We start from the raw sequence: 18,808 nt of genomic DNA, 5'->3' as shown, positions 1-18,808 counted from the left end.
TCGTCTTGGCGTGGCCTTGGTTGCACGTGGTTGCACGTAGAGGTTATGCACACTTTATCTTCCGGCGGCGTCGAAAAATTGATGAAAATATCCAAGCGTCGCCCCCGGGCGTCGCACGATGGAACCAGCTCACTCTCCTTCAGAAGCTCGAAGTCGTGTTGGCGTGGTCTTGGTTGCACGTGGTGCACGTGCACGTTTTTCTTCCGGCGGCGCAATCGGCGGACGGCGGCGTCGAAAATTGCATGAAATATCCACGCATCGCCGTCGGGCGTCGCACGCAGGCACCACGTAGAGCACAGGGGTCACCAAAATTTGTTGCGGAGAAAAACTCTGGAGCCGGTTTTTGTAAAGTTGTATTTGTACTACACGCAGTAGATGTTGCTTTTACATTGGTTCGAGAGAGAATGGTACAATGGTCGCACTCGTGCACAGCACGGACGGACGCGCGTAGCGCCATCTATGATTCCTTGTTTAAATCATTTCGTAAACTGTTAATTGTATTGTTAGTTCTTATAAAGCAAGATGAATTATAGATGGCGCTTTACAAACATTTGTTTTATACTAATATAGGTAGATGGCGCTAAAATGGGTTCGGAACAGACCTCACTTTGGGCTCACCTCTGGGATCAATTAGACCAAATTTTATGGTTACCTATAAAACCAAATAATGATCACACGTGTCCTCTTTAACAGATGGATAGCGATTAATCACAACTTAACAGTTTTATAGCCATAAAAGTTAGCTCAAGCGTAACTACCTATTTTTTGAAGAAGTGACTCTGGATCCTTCTAAAAACACATTTTTGGGATAAAAACCTTTCCTTTAATGAAATGAAGGTTAGAACTAGGCTTTCAAATGCAACCAATGTTGGCGGGAAGTGGGGATGCATACGTTTGAGAAGTGCTTGTTGCGGGAGGTGCGATTTATTTGATGCCGAGTGTATGTTAAGTAATCTATACCTTACACTTTCAATTTTAAACCCAGAAAAGTAAAACTATAGATCTAGCGCTTAACTCAGGATTCCGTGGAGGGTAGTTGAACGGGAAGCACGGTCGATCTGTTTTAATGGTTTCAATTTATTATTTAATGGGCTTTAGTGTACAAATTTGGTGTTATTTTGTGTTCTAAAGTGCAGTGAAGTGATAAATTATAAAAAAAACATTGAAATACTTCGAATTTGAGCGCGCATCGAGTGTCGAGTGGGTTGTCGTATGAACAACCTGCTTTGGACCCGGTGGGCGTCTTGAAACCTGCTTACGGGCATCTTAACTCCACGGAATCCATGAAAAATCAATAGAACTGAAACACTCACGTTCTATTGATAACTATGTCAATTTTCACTCGACATTGGCAGAAATAAACCTTCCAGAGAGGTTTGGTTGCCATTAAAAAAAAATCTGAACGCGACCTGAAGTCTCGCTGACGTTTAAAAGCACAAAAACACCCTCCCCTGCCGCCCCCATACCTCAGGTACTGACACAGTTATACCATGTACTAGATCTATACCTACCTTATATTATTTCAAGCCGCGGCCTCATCTATGATGAATTTTGGTCAGTCTTCACTAATATTATAAAGAGGTTTGATGACTGATTGATTTGTTTGTTTGAATTAAATAATAATCATCAACAGCCCTTTACAGTCCACTGCTGGACTGTGAGCCTCCTCCACTATAGTGGAGGGTTTTGCCATAATCTCCACGCTAGGCAGGCGGGTTGGAGATCGCAGTTTAAAAGATTGATGTTTTTCAGAGAACGCTGCTGCCCATTCTCTGTTTGATGTGTAGTCCCTAAGTCGCCTCTTACGACACCCGCGGGAAGAGTAGGGGTTGGTGACAAATGTATTCTACTCTGCCGTCACCACACGGCTTATATAAAATATTTAATAATAATAATATAATAATAATAAAGTTATTTATTCGCTCCAAAATTACAGTAAGTCTTAACCTATTTAGAGATTACAATTCAAGTGAACTATTGGGTTAGGTTACGGTTACGGTTAATAGGCTCCAAAACTACTGGACTGATTTGAAAATTCTTTCACCATTAGAATCCTCTAGATGAACATAGGCGTATTTTTTTGCGATATGAAATCTGCCGGTAGAGCTAACGGGACTATTCCCACCTCTCGTTCCCACCCCCGCAACTCCTGTTTAGCCAGGATCTACAGCTTGACCGCCAATAAAAACCCAACCAGTGAAGGTCAAGTTTGACCCGGGGCAAGTTAAACTGTCATTGGACCCGCTCTTAATCAGAAGATCGCCGATTAATTAAAAGAACTTAAGAGGAGTTCGAAGTTAGCCGGGCTAGCTAGTCTTTTTATATTGTGTGGGTCTTCCCATCCGAAACGTGGACGCTTACTATGGGCCTCATAAGAAGGCTCAAGGTCACCCAAAGGGCGATGGAGCGGGCCATGCTTGGAGTTTCCCTGCGTGATCGAATCAGAAATGAGGAGATCCGCAGGAGAACCAAAGTGACCGACATAGCTCGCAGAATTGCTAAAACCAAGTGGCAGTGGGCGGGGCACATAGCTCGTAGAGACGATGGCCGTTGGGGCAGAAAAGTTCTCGAGTGGCGACCACGGGCTGGAAGACGGAGCGTGGGCAGGCCTCCTACTAGGTGGACCGACGATCTCGTAAAGGTCGCGGGAAGAGCCTGGATGCGGGCAGCGCAGGACCGTGCATTGTGGAAAGCCTTGGAGGAGGCCTTTGTCCAGCAGTGGACGTCATTTGGCTGAAACGAACGAACGAACGTGGGTCTTCCCCTAAAATATTTTATTTCTTACCATAAGTACCAAGCCTATAATTAGGATGAGTTTCCTTACTGGGGAAATGATGGATCCCCGTACAAAGTTTCACCCACTTTCGTTTTATTTTCGCGATAAAAATAGCCCATGTCCTTTTTCAGGGCAATCTATTTCTATATTATCATCAATCAAAATTTTTGCTATGGTTTAGGAGTGAAATGACCGGTAAGAAAGAAATATTAATCTTTATGTACCCCCCAAAACAGGCACTTTAATAAAGTACCAAAAAAGTTACTCGGTGGACCGACGATTTAGTGAACGCGGGCCTCACCTGGATGCGGGCAACGCAGGACCGGTCGTTGTATAAATCCTTAAGGCCTTTGTCCAGCAGTGGTCGGCATTAAGTTGAAACGAACGAAATTTAGGAATCAAATTCGTTCAATTTAGGCGGTCTTATCGCATGGAAGCGATCTCTTCCAAACAACCCAAGTAGAGAACGATTTATTTAATTAATAAAGGAAGTTATTATAGCTACTTCATCATCATTTCAGCCACAGGACGTCTACAGCTGAACATAGGCCTGCCCAGTGATTTCCAGAATGGCCGGTTGGTAGCAGAGCATCCAGCGCCTACCTGCTTACATTGAGTCCACCATGTGGACGTTAGTATACAAAATTAGCGAAAAGTCAATACAAGTGTGAAAAATTCCCAAACATTTTATCACCCCTACAATAATTAACAATTCACGCCGTTATTTATACCATCGTCATGAATGCGACCTCGCCAATTATCCTGACTTTAATGCAGTATAAATTAATATTAACAGCATCAATTGGAATGTCATTTACGGGAGCGCTCGCAATTAATAAACCATAGACTGGAAATGCATAGACGGATCGACGTTTCAGTGATGGAGTGTTTTTTTGTTTGTGAACGTGCATGAGGGTAGGTAAATGTCTGTATCATCTATCATTCATTAAAACATTGGGGGCGTTTGTCCGAAAATAGAATTGTTAGCGCAACTACAATGAACTGTCCCACCCGTAACATTGAAAGACCGGATCGCTGGTTCCGATTTTTGCCACGTTGGAAACTAAATAGTTGAACGATGGTGGCGCCCGATGTCAATGTGTTTGGTGGGACAGTTCAGTGTAGTTCATCTTTAAGTGCTGTCACTGCAAAAAAATGTATGGAAAACGTCACTATTAAAGTTAGCAAACGTGTCCTATCCGAAAGCATGCTAAAGTTTTCGGCGGTTGCCATGACAAGCGCCATTTTGCTTACGATTTCTAACCAAATCTATTTTCGGCCAAATGCCCCCATTATAGTAATTTTAAATCATTACGAAAGAATACTTGACTGTATGGCATAATGCCTTTGCCTTTTCCTAAAAAGAAACAATCGAAGCAAACAAATAAATATCAAAGAAAGAGGGTAGACTGATTTTTCTGCCGATAAATCTCCCACCCGCGTTTACTTCAGTTCACCCGCCCGCGGTCGTGGCGCAAGCAACTGCGTCTAAATATCGGAGTGTTCTTAGAAATAGATAGATACCATTAATCATCAATTTAAAATAATATGTTGACTATGAAAGTGTAAAATAGTTATATTTCTTATTAATTTCTTTCCAATTTAGGTTTAAGTTGGCAGTGGTTCGGTTATATCTATGGTAGAAACGATGCAAAGTGCAGTGCGGTAAATGTAGTGTATGATGTCCCCTGCTCGATGGACAGAAGATCACCGAAAGGTAATTTATTATTATTATTTTGTTGAAATATATACCCTATTAATAAGGCCGAAATTAATTTTACAACGACCGTGAGTCCCATTTGGAAATTGAACCTAGAATCTCAGAAACTACAAGTGCTAGGAGTTTTAAATTTAATAGGTGCTCACTAGGACGGGATTTTGCAAAGTTCAACCCTGCGTGAATTCTTAGCCTTAGGGGGCAAAACGGGAACCGTGTACGAAGTCGCGGGCGGCCGCTAGTGCTTATATAAATTTGTTGGCAACAATAAAATTTTACCAATACCAGGTAGGTAAATGTTTAAGCTATCAATATTAAATACCAGTGAGGCGTCAAGCGTTATGAATTTCATAATTAGTTGATGGATTAGTGTGACCAGCAAATGTATTAATTTGCAAATTGGTTGTTAAAATAGAACAACCATTAAACAAACATTTCAATCTATGAATTATTTGTTTGAATCGAAATTGATTTGGATGATTGAATATGCTTTTTGAAGCGTTAGTCCCATTTGCATTGCGTTTGTATTATACTCAATACTCAATACTCAAATCTTTATAAGAGTACGAATGTAAGTAAAAAAATTCATTCTTTTCACAGGAGCTTGATGATGGAAACCAGAAACTGCCAGAACCCTAGGACGGCTGCAGCGAAGATCCGGTAAGTCCAATTTGTTCTTTTTATTTTATCATTCATCCTAAAAATATTTTGTGTATTTAGAAATCAAGGGTCAACCTTCAAAGCTTTGCTTTCTCACTTAGCTCAGGTGGTTTTGTTTTTTTACTTTATGCAGTTATAAATTAGACACTATATTGAGACAAAATATTCTAGTGTACACAACTGTATGTACAAACAAACTCGCACAGTCTTAACTGAAGAAAAAACGACTCAATTACGAACTCAATCCGTGCTGTAATTCTAAACAACGCGTCCAAAAAACCTGCTTGAAAATAAATACGTCTCTTTATCACAAGCTCTCTCAAATGATAGCGAATAAATCTTTATTTCTTTACTCCTTGAAATCGGGTCAACGTTCTAGTTTCAGGACTCTTTGAGGAAATGTGAAAGCACGTGAAGTGCCGATGATTGTTTACTTTGCTTTTGTATTTTTGGTCAGAGTCACATCATTATTAATAAAGGAAATTTAAATTATTTAAATTGGAATGGAAATAGTGAGGTAGGTAGTAAGGCTATTAATCACGATATAATTAAATGATGTTGGGAATACACCTTATCCTTCACTGCGGTAAATCTACTCGTATATCGTTGGATGGATATTTTAATGATCTCTAGTTTGTTGATATCGTCTTTGCCCCGAAAGAATAGGAAAATATAATGGAAACAAATAAAGAAAATACACTAATTTTACTGTATTATGTATTAGACGAAGTACCAAGGTACGAAGTTCGCCGAGCCAACTTGTATCGTTTATAAATTAGAACTCAATATACGCAACATTGGGTTCAAACCAAACTGTCTTGCTATGAGGGAGACTTTTACCTATTAAGCTTCAGAGGTCTCACTTTACAAATTGTCGTCAAAATTATCGTGTCATAGTCAAAGCTAATTTCATAAAACAATTCCGAAATTTTCCTCTATTCACACCATCTGTCTTTTTCTATTCGTCTTGAGTTAGAGCCGTCTCTTTCTATTACTTAACGAGTAAAAGAAATATCTCTTCTATGAAACAGAAACCAAAAGGCTTCAACTCGGAGCATCATTGTTCCAGTTTCTTTAATCCTCCGGTCATTCTCATCTTGGTAATGAACAAACGACTGAGATTTGCTCTCTTTGTCATAAGACAGAGAGATACAGAAATATTTCTCTGTACCGAGCCATCTGTGCTGAGACTACAATAATAGCCTTGGGGGTGGCAGCAATGGACGTCATTTGGCTGAAACGAACGAACTTTTTTTCTCTAATTTTTAAATTACTGTTTTAATGTGACTTACTTGACTTGACTTAAGGTCCTATGTCCCCTAGATGGGGCAGAGGGCGTCCACAACAGTCCTCCATCGCGTTCGGTCATGAGCTTCGCGCTTGATCTCGCTCCAGGTCTTGCCGATTTTCTTCGCCTCGTCTGCTACAGTGCGCCGCCAAGTTTGCTTGGGGCGACCAAGTTTGCGTTTTCCTTGGGGGTTCCAATTCAGAGCCTGCTTAAGGATGTGATCGGGTTCCTCACTGTTTTAATTTACCAAACTACTATTCATCTTACAAAATATAAGTATTTTAATTAATAAATAACAAAATTTGCACCCAAACTGTGATAAATAACTTTAAAAGCCGACAATTTACTCAGAATTAAAAGCAATTTTATTCGAATTCTCAGAACTGACTCGTACACTTACTTAATACAAATTGGAAACACATAAAATAACAGCGAATCTCTTGTTCTAAGAATTCTTAATGTAGATTGGTTTTCTACTCAAGCATCATGGTGTTAAACAATTTGAATTAGAGGATTTCTAAGTATCAGATCTTGGGAAACCGCGCAGTCAGTGAGACTGATTCTGAGTAAAGGCAGTATGAGGTATTTAGTAGAATTTGAAACTTGGTATACACACCAAGTGTACATTATGCGCATGTACACATGCTCCTTGTGAAACGACGGTTAATTGTAAATGCTTTTCGAAGTGGTTGAACTAAACATTAAATATATTCTAGTATTAAAATGACTATAGTACTATACATGTATGTACAGTACAAGGACGTCCACCCACAAGGTGGACCGACGATCTCATAGGACGGCGCTGGATGCGCTACCAACTGGGCGATGTGCAAATCATTGGAGGAGGCTTATGTTCAGATGTGGACGTCCTGTGGCTGAATGATGATGATGATGAATGATATTAAAGCAAAATATGAACACAGTGTTGCCTGAAATCCATTTAGTTACCTGAACTGAAGACTTGTCCCTTCAAATCAAACTTTTCTGATTTGAGATTAAACCTATTTAACGGCAAAATTAAAATTTACAGTCTTAAGGAATCTCTTCCTTTCCTTATTTTGTAGGGTATTAGTTATAAGTAATGAAGTCCATTACAGCCGTGATAGCTGCTAAAAAACTACACGACGTAGGTTTGTTACAATCAATTGATGTGTGCGCACAGTTTAGCGTACCATCCCTACATTGTCGACATTTTACCAGCTGGCGCTAAGCGTTTCGATAACTCTTTTGTAATGCAAACAGCTATGGACTGGATACCGCTGCCTGCTGCTGTCTTTCCGAAACACTATAATCCGGGCCTTTTCAAGAAGAGAGTGAATAGGCACTAACACGACAGATATTATGTACAATCTTAGACTGCATCTCACTTAACACAAGGTGTGATTTCGGTCAAATACCTGCCTTGTTCTGCGTAAATAGTGACTGAGTTTCTTACGCTGCTTCACTTAGGCACTGGCCCATTTATTGTCCTGAAGCAGTAGGGTGAACATTAGGACGTGTAAAAGTGCTTTTTAAAGCCTACTTGCATAAATAAATTAGTTTTATGAGTTTGAAAAAATCTTCTTGGATTGCTAATCAGTATCCTACTGAATATTTTTACACTGTGGAAACTTGATAATGAAAGAACGACTGTGAGGTTTGTTATTTAAACTTAACTTGGAATCGAGTTTAAGCTGACTTGCGGGAAGTTAGTGAAATTAACGTTAGTTCTTGTAACAGTAAATAAACAAAGCTATTTATTTATATTATACCACGTTATTGTCAGAGTTACGAATTAATTTTTTTGGTAAAATTGTATAAAACTGGTGTCTGGTACTTTATTAAAAAAAAGTCGCATTTTACAAGCTTTTTATTACTTTCAAATGTCTGGTGTCTGTCGTCAAATCTTGCAACTTAAAATTTACCCACTTCCCGGTTTTATATTGAGCTGGAATTTTGCATGCATGTGTAATTCCTACTTACTTACTTATCCCGATGGCTCAGTGATACAAATTGTGTCTTGTCCTCCGGTAACCCTGGGTCACACACATCACGATAAAATTTGAGCGACCGCGGAACGGAGTCCTTGCAACTATGCAACAAATCACCGCAGTATACGCGGTTCTTTTTTGCATAGTCGCTTGGCTACACTCATAGCAATAGCGCGAATCATCGGTATAAAATCAAAAATCAAAATCAAAAATATTTATTCAGTTTAGACCACATGGCACGTACTTAGTGACACTATATCGCGATGTGTGTGGCCTAGGGGTATGAGACGTATCCATTTGCCTCGGTATTGTACAGTTTCACGTCAGTTACTTGCCCAAAGCTCGCAAATATCCGCGTTCACATTACCTCAGTGGTATTAGGGGTGACCAACCGACCGTAAACGTTGCAACAACCGTTTTTATTTTCTCGTCTGAATTTCTGTTTAATTTTCCTCTTGATAGCTCTCTAAACATTTTTCTCGGCGCTAATTGAAACTATAAACACTGGTCATTAAACTATATGTATTTCAACTCATCGTAACTACAGGCTACAGTACTAAGCGTAGCGCACACTGGACGACACGCGACAGTGACAGCTCGGCAACAAGACGCTATTCTTGTCAAATTCATAATATCAGCTTGGTGACTCTGACGCCAAGGTGCGAAACTTAGAACAAAATACATATTATGAAATTGACAGCCGCAGCCTGTTGTTGCATCTGGTCGCCGCGACTGTCGCCGCGTCTGTTGCCGCGTCTATTCGGCGCGTCTCGTCGGCGCGTATAGTAACTGCGTTTGGTAGCCGCGTCAGGGCGCCGCGTCTGGTCGCCGCGTCCGGTCGCCGCGTCTGGTCGCCGCGTCCGGTCGCCGCGTCTGGTCGCCGCGCCCGGTCGCCGCGTCTGGACGCCGCGTCCGGTCGCCGCGTCTGGTCGCCGCGTCCGGTCGCCGCGTCTGGTCGCCGCGTCCGGTCGCCGCGACCGGTCGCCGCGTCCAGTCGCCGCGTCCAGTCGCCGCGTCTGGTCGCCGCATCTGGTCGCCGCGTCTATTATTCGTCGCGTCTTGTCGCCGGGTCCCGTCACCGCGTCCGGTCGTCGCGTCCGGTCGTCGCGTCCGGTCGCCGCGTCCGGTCGCCGCGTACGGTCGCCGCGTCTGTCGCTATGTTTAGTCGCCGCATCTAGTCGCCGCGTCTAGTCGCCGCGTCTAGTACTCCAGTTGCAGTCTGGCCGCCGCGTCTAGTCGCTGTGTCTAGTCACCGCGTATAGTACTCTAGTCGCAGAGTCTTGCCGCCGCGTCTGGTCACCGCGTCTGGTCACCGCGTCTGGTCGCCGCGTCTGTTCGCCGCGTCTAGTACTCCAGTCGCAGCGTCTAGTCGCCGCGTCTGGTTGCCGCGTCCAATCGCCGCGTCAGTCACCTAATGTGCGCCTACACTAAGCGTAGAGTTCTATGTATAGACATGGCTGGCGCGGGATTGCATGCAGTATGTATTAGGTTAATCCACTCACGTCAATATGGGGCTTTCGGGGACCGCCTGTCACACCAAATGTTACATAGTGTAATTCTATTTTATGGGATTGTGAGGTCAGTTACAGGTTTAATTGTCCACCATAGGCGTTTGATATTTGAGGAACAGAACCTTATTCACTTTCCAGGAATATTAAGTTGTATTATTAATTCTGTCAAATTGAGTACTGACGTACTTGTATTCTCCTTTTGCAGGGACTAAATGACTTGATGACGCGTTTTAAAAGCATGCTACACTAAAATGGCCCTGTAAGTGCCTATTCTCTCTCGCCTTGAAAATTTGGAAATTAACACGTTTTAAAAGCGTGCTGCGCTAAAACAGGCTCTATCACCATTCGTGTCTAATCTCATCACTAGGGAGGATATCCGGAAAAAACCGAGCGAGTCCAGAAGCTCTTGGGCTTCAACCACACCAACGCGTGCAGATCATCGCCGGCGCGATCACGGCGCGATCATAGGCCAATGACAGGTCGTGCGACCCATGACAGTTCACGCGACCTGTCATTGGTGTGGTTGAAGCTTTAAGGTTCGGCCAAACCAACGCGATTAACCGGCGTGCAGCGATGGCGATCAATGCATTTAGGTCTGGTCGCCATGGCTGCACGCCGGCTGATCGCGGTGTGATCGCGTTGGTTTGTCCGAACCCTTCGGTGGCAGCCCCACCACCAGACTAGGGTACGGGGCAGCAGATTAATCACCCACTTGCCCGAAAACACTCGATTAACGAAACACCATTCGTGTCGGTGTGACGTCATGACGCGTCGAGTTCACGTCACTGTATTGAATGACACGGCAACACTTGCTATGAATTAGGCAGTTCGTGGGAAGTGGCGCGTCTAATCGCCTTGTCAATATTGCACATGCAGCTGACGAACGAATTTCGACCTTGTTTGGTAAAGGATAGAGTCCATTTTGAGTGTGAGGGCAGATGACGGATTAAGGTGTCAACATGACATGCTGGGTTGCAAAACGATGAGGGAACTAGATAGGTGGATAATTTGATTGAATTTTGGGAATATTCAACTTAACTAAATTTAATGTAAGTGTATTTTCATCATCATCAGGTCATTTAGGCTGAGTTGCATCATTTTCATCATCATCATCATCATCATCTCAGCCATAGGACGTCCACTGCTGAACATAGGCCTTCCCCAATGCTCTCCATGTTACCCGGTTGGTAGCGGCCTGCGTCCAGCGCTTTCCTGCTGCCTTTATGATGTCGTCGGTCCACCTTGTGGGTCATTTTGCATCATTTTACTTTAGCTTTAACAAACGTCAGAAATGTGTAAACTCCATACAAAAACACCGGTTATTGTTATAGTTGTTGTTGAAGTGGTGCAACTCAGCCGTAGTTTTCAATGTGGAAGGACGACCCTTTCATAGAAAATAAACATGAATTCGATTCCAGTTTGGTAAAGTATAACACGTAATACTCTGGAAACAACATTATTTGTCACTAAAGGCACGTTAAGCGGTTGTAACCAAATATTTGTAGAATAATCTAAATATTCACGTACAAAACCCTCCATTTCACCTCTTTAGAACGACAACTCAAGCTAGAGATATTTATTTCCTCAAGTCTAGCCTTTAAGACAAAACTGATTTCAGGAAATATTCTCTTTACGAGGTTAAGGAGGACCTACCATTTGTTTTGAAGTATTTATTTGACTTTCAACCCTGAGATTAAGGGATATGTTTGATACTAATTGTTCTCACGATTGTAAAGATTTAATGTGATCTGTTGATATGATAGAAAATTTTGCTCAGTTGTGACCATAAAGTTAATGTTCCTTCGGAATAGAAAAACAACCACGAGCTGTCAAACTAAACTGATTTTGGATGACACTGGGTATCATTTTGTGTGTTAAGATTATTTCGCTGATTTGTGCCATAATCAATCACTGAACCAGTTACCACGTTATTTCTCATAAACATCCACGACTTCATTCACGTAAAATCTGAAAATATCTCAGAGTTCAAATTTTCGGCGTGCTACTAAGTGCCTCTGAACTGTCAAATATTTGCAAAAAAAAACGGTTCTTTTTGACGTGATGGCGACAGCATCACGCATCTCTTTTTATCACACAGTGTTGCTGCTAGTGACATCTCACTCGCTCAGTTCTTTGTTGTTCTATTCCACTAGGTATAATAATTTACTTTATGGTTGAGACTTGAATCCACGACATTTCCTTTACCGGCACCTCTCTCACCATTATGGTACAGAGACTGTGATGATGATGATGCGAGCAGCGTAGGACGCTTTGTTAAACGGATATTCCCACCTCTCTCTTTCTCTCACAGCTGGAACTCCTGTGTACCCAGGATCTACAGCTTGACCGCTAATAAAAAATCAACCAGTGAAGGTCAAGTTTGTCCTCGGGGAAAGTTAAACTGTCATTGGACTCGCAAAGAAATTCCTCACTCCCTTTGTCCAGCAGTGGACAACTGGACAGTACTACGTTGAAACGAACTCTGATCAATAGTAGATACGAGAGTAGGTTAAAAAAATTGTTTGATTGCCATGTAAGCACGTGACCATAGAGAAAATAATTCATGTTTTGATCACTTTGAAATCTAAAATCGAGTTGCCGTAGTAAGGTGCTCCACCTTGGTTCATCCCTTGATAAAGTGTGGAACATAAAACTTGCCCATAACGACTGCTCTGTCAAGCCCAAGTACGCAATTTATTCTTTTTTTCTGTTGTTCCGGAAGAAAAATAATTTGCCATTGCTTCTCTTATTTGAATAAGCGGATAATCTTCCGAGATTTCACGTTGGGTTCCAGTTACCAGGGTAAGCATATGGTAATAAGACTTGATTTAAATTCAAGAATGCATTCCAATACAAAAATTTTAAAGTTTAAAGTGATATCGTGGCCACTAACATACACAATATGCCCGGAGTTTAAAAACCTGATAATATTTTTTTATACGGTAGCCATTGACCTTTTTTATGCAGAACAAGGCAGGTCTTTGACCACAATCGCACCTGGTGTTAAATGAGATGCAGTCTAGGATGGTACATAATATGTACCTGCCCTGACTTATCTTTATCGAAAAAAAACTGAAAGAAAATTATAGGAACTCTAGGAACTAGAAACACTAGTAGAAGTGCAGAGTGCTGATAGAATTAAGATTTAAAGAAAAAAAAGAAGAGAGTGATGAGAGATAGACCGTGTATTTTAATAGAGAGAGAAGTGACAGATATAAATAAACAGTACAAAAGTCATATTCAAATATAGCTATCAAAATATAGAATGTATGTACAGCCAGTTCTGGTTACTTAAGCAAACAGGTTTTTACAAAAATTATGGCAAAAGCGGATCATCAGCCCACAAAGTTGGTGGCAGAATTGCCAAACTTAAATGACTATGGGACACATAGCTTGTGTAACTGAAGGCCCTTGGGCCAGAAAAGTTTTAGAGTGGCGACCACTTACCGGAAAACGTTGTAATTATCATCATCATCATCATTTTAGCCACAGGACGTCCATTCATTGCTGACAGAGTTTTCCATCTCGCCCGGTTAGTAGCGACCTGGATCCAGCGCCTTCCTGCTACTTTATGAGGTCGTCTGTCCACCTTGTGGTCCAATCTGGAGTGGAGGCCACGTACCGGAAAACACAGAATGGAAAACATAGTAATGCCTACTAAATACTTATCTTCACTCTCTCTAAATGCAGTAAATTACTTTATTTACCAAAACTGTATTCAAATCTTCTCGCTTCCCCGATTCATCACTCAAATAAATGCACCTAAATCCTTAAAAGCTGGCATGAATACTCGGCATTTGAAGATTGGATAGTAAAATCTGAGTCTTGAAGTTATATAAACGGCTTCGTATAAATAGAACCCGTAAAGAGGGGCCAATAAATGATTATCCGACCGGATAGGAATTGCTTGACCGGGGCTGCGGAGCTGGATACAAGTGTGGAGATGGACTTTGTGCCAGTTTTATGAAAGAAATTGCACTCATGGATGTATCGTTAACACTCATACATTAGTGGAAGAGTGGTGGGGTGCGTCTGCGTGGATGAAACGATATATATCTTTCTTTCCATAAAAGTATGTATAATATGCATGGCACGCTCCATCGCCTTTCAGGTGACGAGATTTCTTATGAGGCCCATCGTACAACGTTCCACGGATTCACGTCTTTCACGCATTGTAGGCAGGTTGGGTCGCGAAAAGCTCCTGGATGCGGGCAGCGCAGAGCCGATCCTTGTGGGAATCCTTGGGAGAGGCGTTTGTCCAGCAGCAGACTTCTTTTGTTTAGTCAAACGACTTCACATCATCATTATCATCATTTCAGCCATAAGCCGTCCACTTCTGAACATAGGCCTCCCCCAATGATTTTTATAATAGCCGGTTGGTGGCGACCTGCATCCAGCGCCTTCCTGCTACCTTTATGAGGTCATTGGTCCACCTTGTGGGTGGACGACGAACGTCCTCCTCTGCACTTTCCGGTACGCGGCCTCCAATCCAGAACCTTGCTGCCCTATCGGCTGTCAGTTCTGCTTACTATGTGCCCTGCCCTGTACAACTTCACATAATACGCAAGAAAGAATTTTAATTTGGATTTGAAATATCACAGAAGCCGTCTCCACTCTTTAAGTGCAGATCGCCCGCTTTGAGTCGAGGCAAAAGGCGCCGGATATTCAAATTAGATGCGCCGGACATTCCCTTATACACTGGACTCTGTTTATTAGATTTTTTAAAGTCGATTCTTTTTCCTTTAATGAATTTACAGGCTATAACGTGCTATTATTGGCCGTTGCCTTCGATGTATTGGAAGGAGTATTTTCATTGGAAAATTGCCAGTTGAGTAGAGCTTGATATAAATACTGAAAGATAGCAGATATTTATTAGGTACTTAGAAAATTAAGAATATGTGGGGATTAGCAATAACTGAGGTTAATTGAAATCCTTTTTTTAGCCTAGGGAGATATCCCAGGAACTGTTTTTGGCAGGCAGTCAGGCAGATAGACAGAGACAATTTTTTTCTGAAAAAAAAAAAAACAGCCTAGGTAAATGTTTGTTTTCAATCTTTTCCTTTTAAAGGACCACCTAGGTACAACATTTACAAACTTATTTCTGACTTTCACCAATTGAAAACCTTTTGATATATTCAAAAGCCCTAAGAAAATTCAAATACGAGCAAGTTTTCATAACTCTACCAACGAGGATACTTGGCTAAAAATACAGTTATATTTTATTTAAATATAACGTTTCTCATACCCGGCAAAGTAGATTGTGAGTAGTTCCAGCGTATAAGGAAATAACTATATGGTTTGTGTTAACTGACTAGAGGTTTAACCTAATGCATAGATATGGGGTTTTAAATTTTGTCTAGATATTTTTAGGGTGATTACTCGTATTAGAATGAAAATGCTCTGCCTAGGTTTTCTGATACTTGTTTAACAAATCTTTGTACTATTAATAAGAAAGATGAAGCAGTTGTCAATTAGTAAAATCTTATAATAGTCATTCATCATCATCATTATTTCAGCCACAGGTTGTTCACTGCTGAAATTAGGCCTCCCCCAATGACTTCCATATCGCCCGGTTGGTAAATAATGAAAAGTCCCCAAATTTTTTTAACCACAACGTTCCTCGTTGTGTTCGCTCTTGGCCTGTATCTCACCTGATGATAAATGATGATCAGGCCAAAGGTGGAAGCGAGATTTACCTGGAATTCTCAAGCACAGAGGAACTGGCTATCTTGCCTTTTAACTGTCGGAACACAACAATTCTGTTAATATTGTTGTTATAGCGACAGACTTAGGTGAGATGGTGGTAGCTAGCCAGGCGGATTTAGAACAAGCCCTACCACCAACCAAACCGAACAGAAAAATCTGCCCTCACTGGGAATCGAACTCAGGACGTCTGCGTCTGAAGTAGGTGGTCTTACCACTAGACCACAGAGGTGATTAAAGATATCCAATTTCGAGCTTCTTTCTAAAATATGTTTTTTTTTTGCTCCAACTTAGCCACACAAATTGTTTATTATTTGGTTCCTTACGAACTATTGCTTACACATTAGTTTGACATGTTTCACATTTGTTCCACCCAGGCCCACCGAGGCGGTAAGGTATGGTCAGGGTGGGTCGGGGGGAACGGGTATAAGAGGAAGGACTGGGAGTGCTGGGGGAAGAAGAAGTAGAAAAAAATATGGTTAGGTCCATTAGTTAATTTTGTAGTTTTTCTTGCCCTTTCCAGCACTCTCTAGATCCCTTTCCCTCCTCGTATAGCAGGAGGGGAAGTCTCGTTAGCTGGTCTATAATCACGCTTGTTTTTGCGCCTGGCTGCGCTCGGATCTTTTAATTTATAGCCGTTAGCCTTTCTCTGGTAGCTCGGTGGGTAATGTTATTCAGGATCAATTTTATTTTGTTATCTTTGTGAGAAAAGTATTTACTTTGAATATGTGAGGACTAAATTCTATGAAAATGAAATTGACGATATCTCAGAGTTTACGTATATTAAAATCGATGTAAGACTTTTTTAAATCTGATCATTAAGTCCATAGAGATATAGAGAGATGCCAACTAATGCGCTGAGTTCGAAACTTAGTGTCGCGCAAGAAATTCACGCACACAAAGTAATCAAAAATCGCCCGTATTCACAAATAATACTACTATGAGGTCTCACAGTCCGCGTGGACGCATAGGGTGACACACGAACCAATCACAGAGCTCTATTCAACGCTGTGCATTCGGTTTGCTGCTTCACTTAAGCAAGCATCATTTGTCAATACGGGCGTAAGTTTTGTGATCGCAACACACATAGGTACATAGTCTAACTTAGATTGATAAAATATTTTTTACCTAGATCAAAATGAAATTAATGAAATTACCTACATTCTTGTGGCACAAAAAAACTAGTAGAAACATGCAACGCGTAATTAAGAGAAAACCAAAAATGTTCGTGAAAAAACATTCTAAAATAAAGGAATTTTAAATACCAGCCGCTTGCTAGGCAAAAATTCAATTTTAATTTAGTCCTGGATTTTTTGTGCTTTCGCGCCTGATCTGGGTTTTAGCTACAAATATTTTCTTTTACAGTTTGCATGAAAATTAGCCCTCAAAAGAATTTTATGTTAATTTGTTTAACTTTTAGCTTGAAGTATCCGTTTTAGGTGTTAAAAGGTTTTTGACCTCTTTAATAGCTGGATAGTTTGCAGACTTACGAGTATTTTACAAAGATCGTTCTTTTTATTTCATTTTTTCTGATTTTGGTTAAAACTGTTATGTAATTCTGTTTTCGGTTTGCTATAATGCATTCTGAAAAACGTCTCTACCTAGCCTGAAGTCAATAAATACATATTCTATTATGGTGCCAAACAAATTTCTTTTCTGCTCAACCCAAAGGTAAACTGGTCGAGAATGCTTTAGTGCATGAAGTTCGCCTTATGTTCAAATTTATTTTGGCATAAAAGTTTAAATAAATAAATAAAATATTCTATTATGGTGGCAAAGTGATGAGGTAGAAATACTTTTTTTTTTAAGTTTTATTGGATATCAAATTATAGATCCTGGCAAATTGCAGTAGTGAGAACGAGATAAATAGTCCCGATTTGTCAAATCAAAATAAAAAGTTTTTTTAAAGTGTTCAAATAAAGTCGAGTTACGTCGATAATATTTACAATTAACGACAGTGCGTCCGGTCTTGCTCAAAACATGTAAATTGAAAGATACTTTAGTGACCAGGAGCAACCAAGCAGTTTAGTTCTTATGTTTCAAGATTAATGAACTTCTAGACCACTCTATCACATTCAAAAGACTAATAGCAACTGTAACTACGTATATAAATCGAATAGAGTTAGTGGAGTGAATTCGTTCGTACACAAAAGCGTTTGATTTCACTAACTATAATATCTTAGTTACGGTTAATGGGCTAGCAAGCTAACTTAATACTAACTTGGACAGTAAAACGAAACAATTACTGACAGTGATTTACGTTAATTCCGCTTGGGCGCATAGTGATGTTAGGTTTATCGATAAACGTAAAACTTTGTTTCAAGTTTTTACTGTAACGTGATGGTAAAATTACCTATAACTATTCATAAAGTCTGCCCTTGGTTTGTGGCATTCTTTGTAATTCTTACTTGTTTGATTAAAAACAGGTGAAAATTATCTTCAATGAATCATGTCATTTTGAGGCACAGTTATCATTAAAAATTCATAAAATCCATTTGTTTTTGCAAATAGGCTTTTAAAAAGCACTTTTACACGTCCCAATATTAACCCTACTACTGCTTCGGGACAATAAATGGGCCAGTGCTGAGAAGAAGCAGCGCAAGAAACTCAGTCACTATTGTCAACCATTTATGCATATCTTAACAAAACATTAAAAAATGTAGTGTTTTATCACTTTTTCTTAGTAATCAAATCTTTGTACGAATAATTGTTAAGTTAATAAAACACAGAAATAAAATCCCTACTAATATTAAAAAGCGAAAGTAACTCTGTCTGTCTGTGTCGCTTTCACGCCTAAACCACTGAACCGATTTTGATGAAATTTGGCATAGAGATAGTTTGAGTCCCGGGAAAGGACATAGCATAGTTTTTATCCTGGTTTTTAACAGAAAAAAAATCACACGGGCGAAGCCGTGGGTGGAAAGCTAGTACTAAATAAAAAAGAAGCATTCATTTTGAAAACTTTAAAATTTTGATGCATTGAATTTTATTTCTTGCTACTTTGATTTTATTTAACTTTACTTGAACATTTGCGAAATGAGTTTAAATTACCTTTCGACAATAATTTGAATTCAAAAATGGCTGTAGAGTTTCTTAATAAATAAAGAACTTTTCTCAGTTTGTATTAGCAAATGACGATTCTCGACAAAAGTCATCGACACCTCCCCATCACTATTCGACTAA

The sequence above is a fragment of the Ostrinia furnacalis genome, unplaced genomic scaffold (assembly GCF_004193835.3).
Source record: "Ostrinia furnacalis isolate ACB-3 unplaced genomic scaffold, ASM419383v2 OfSCF1318, whole genome shotgun sequence".
NCBI classification, from domain to species: Eukaryota; Metazoa; Arthropoda; class Insecta; order Lepidoptera; family Crambidae; genus Ostrinia; species Ostrinia furnacalis.
This window is presented reverse-complemented; position numbering follows the sequence as displayed.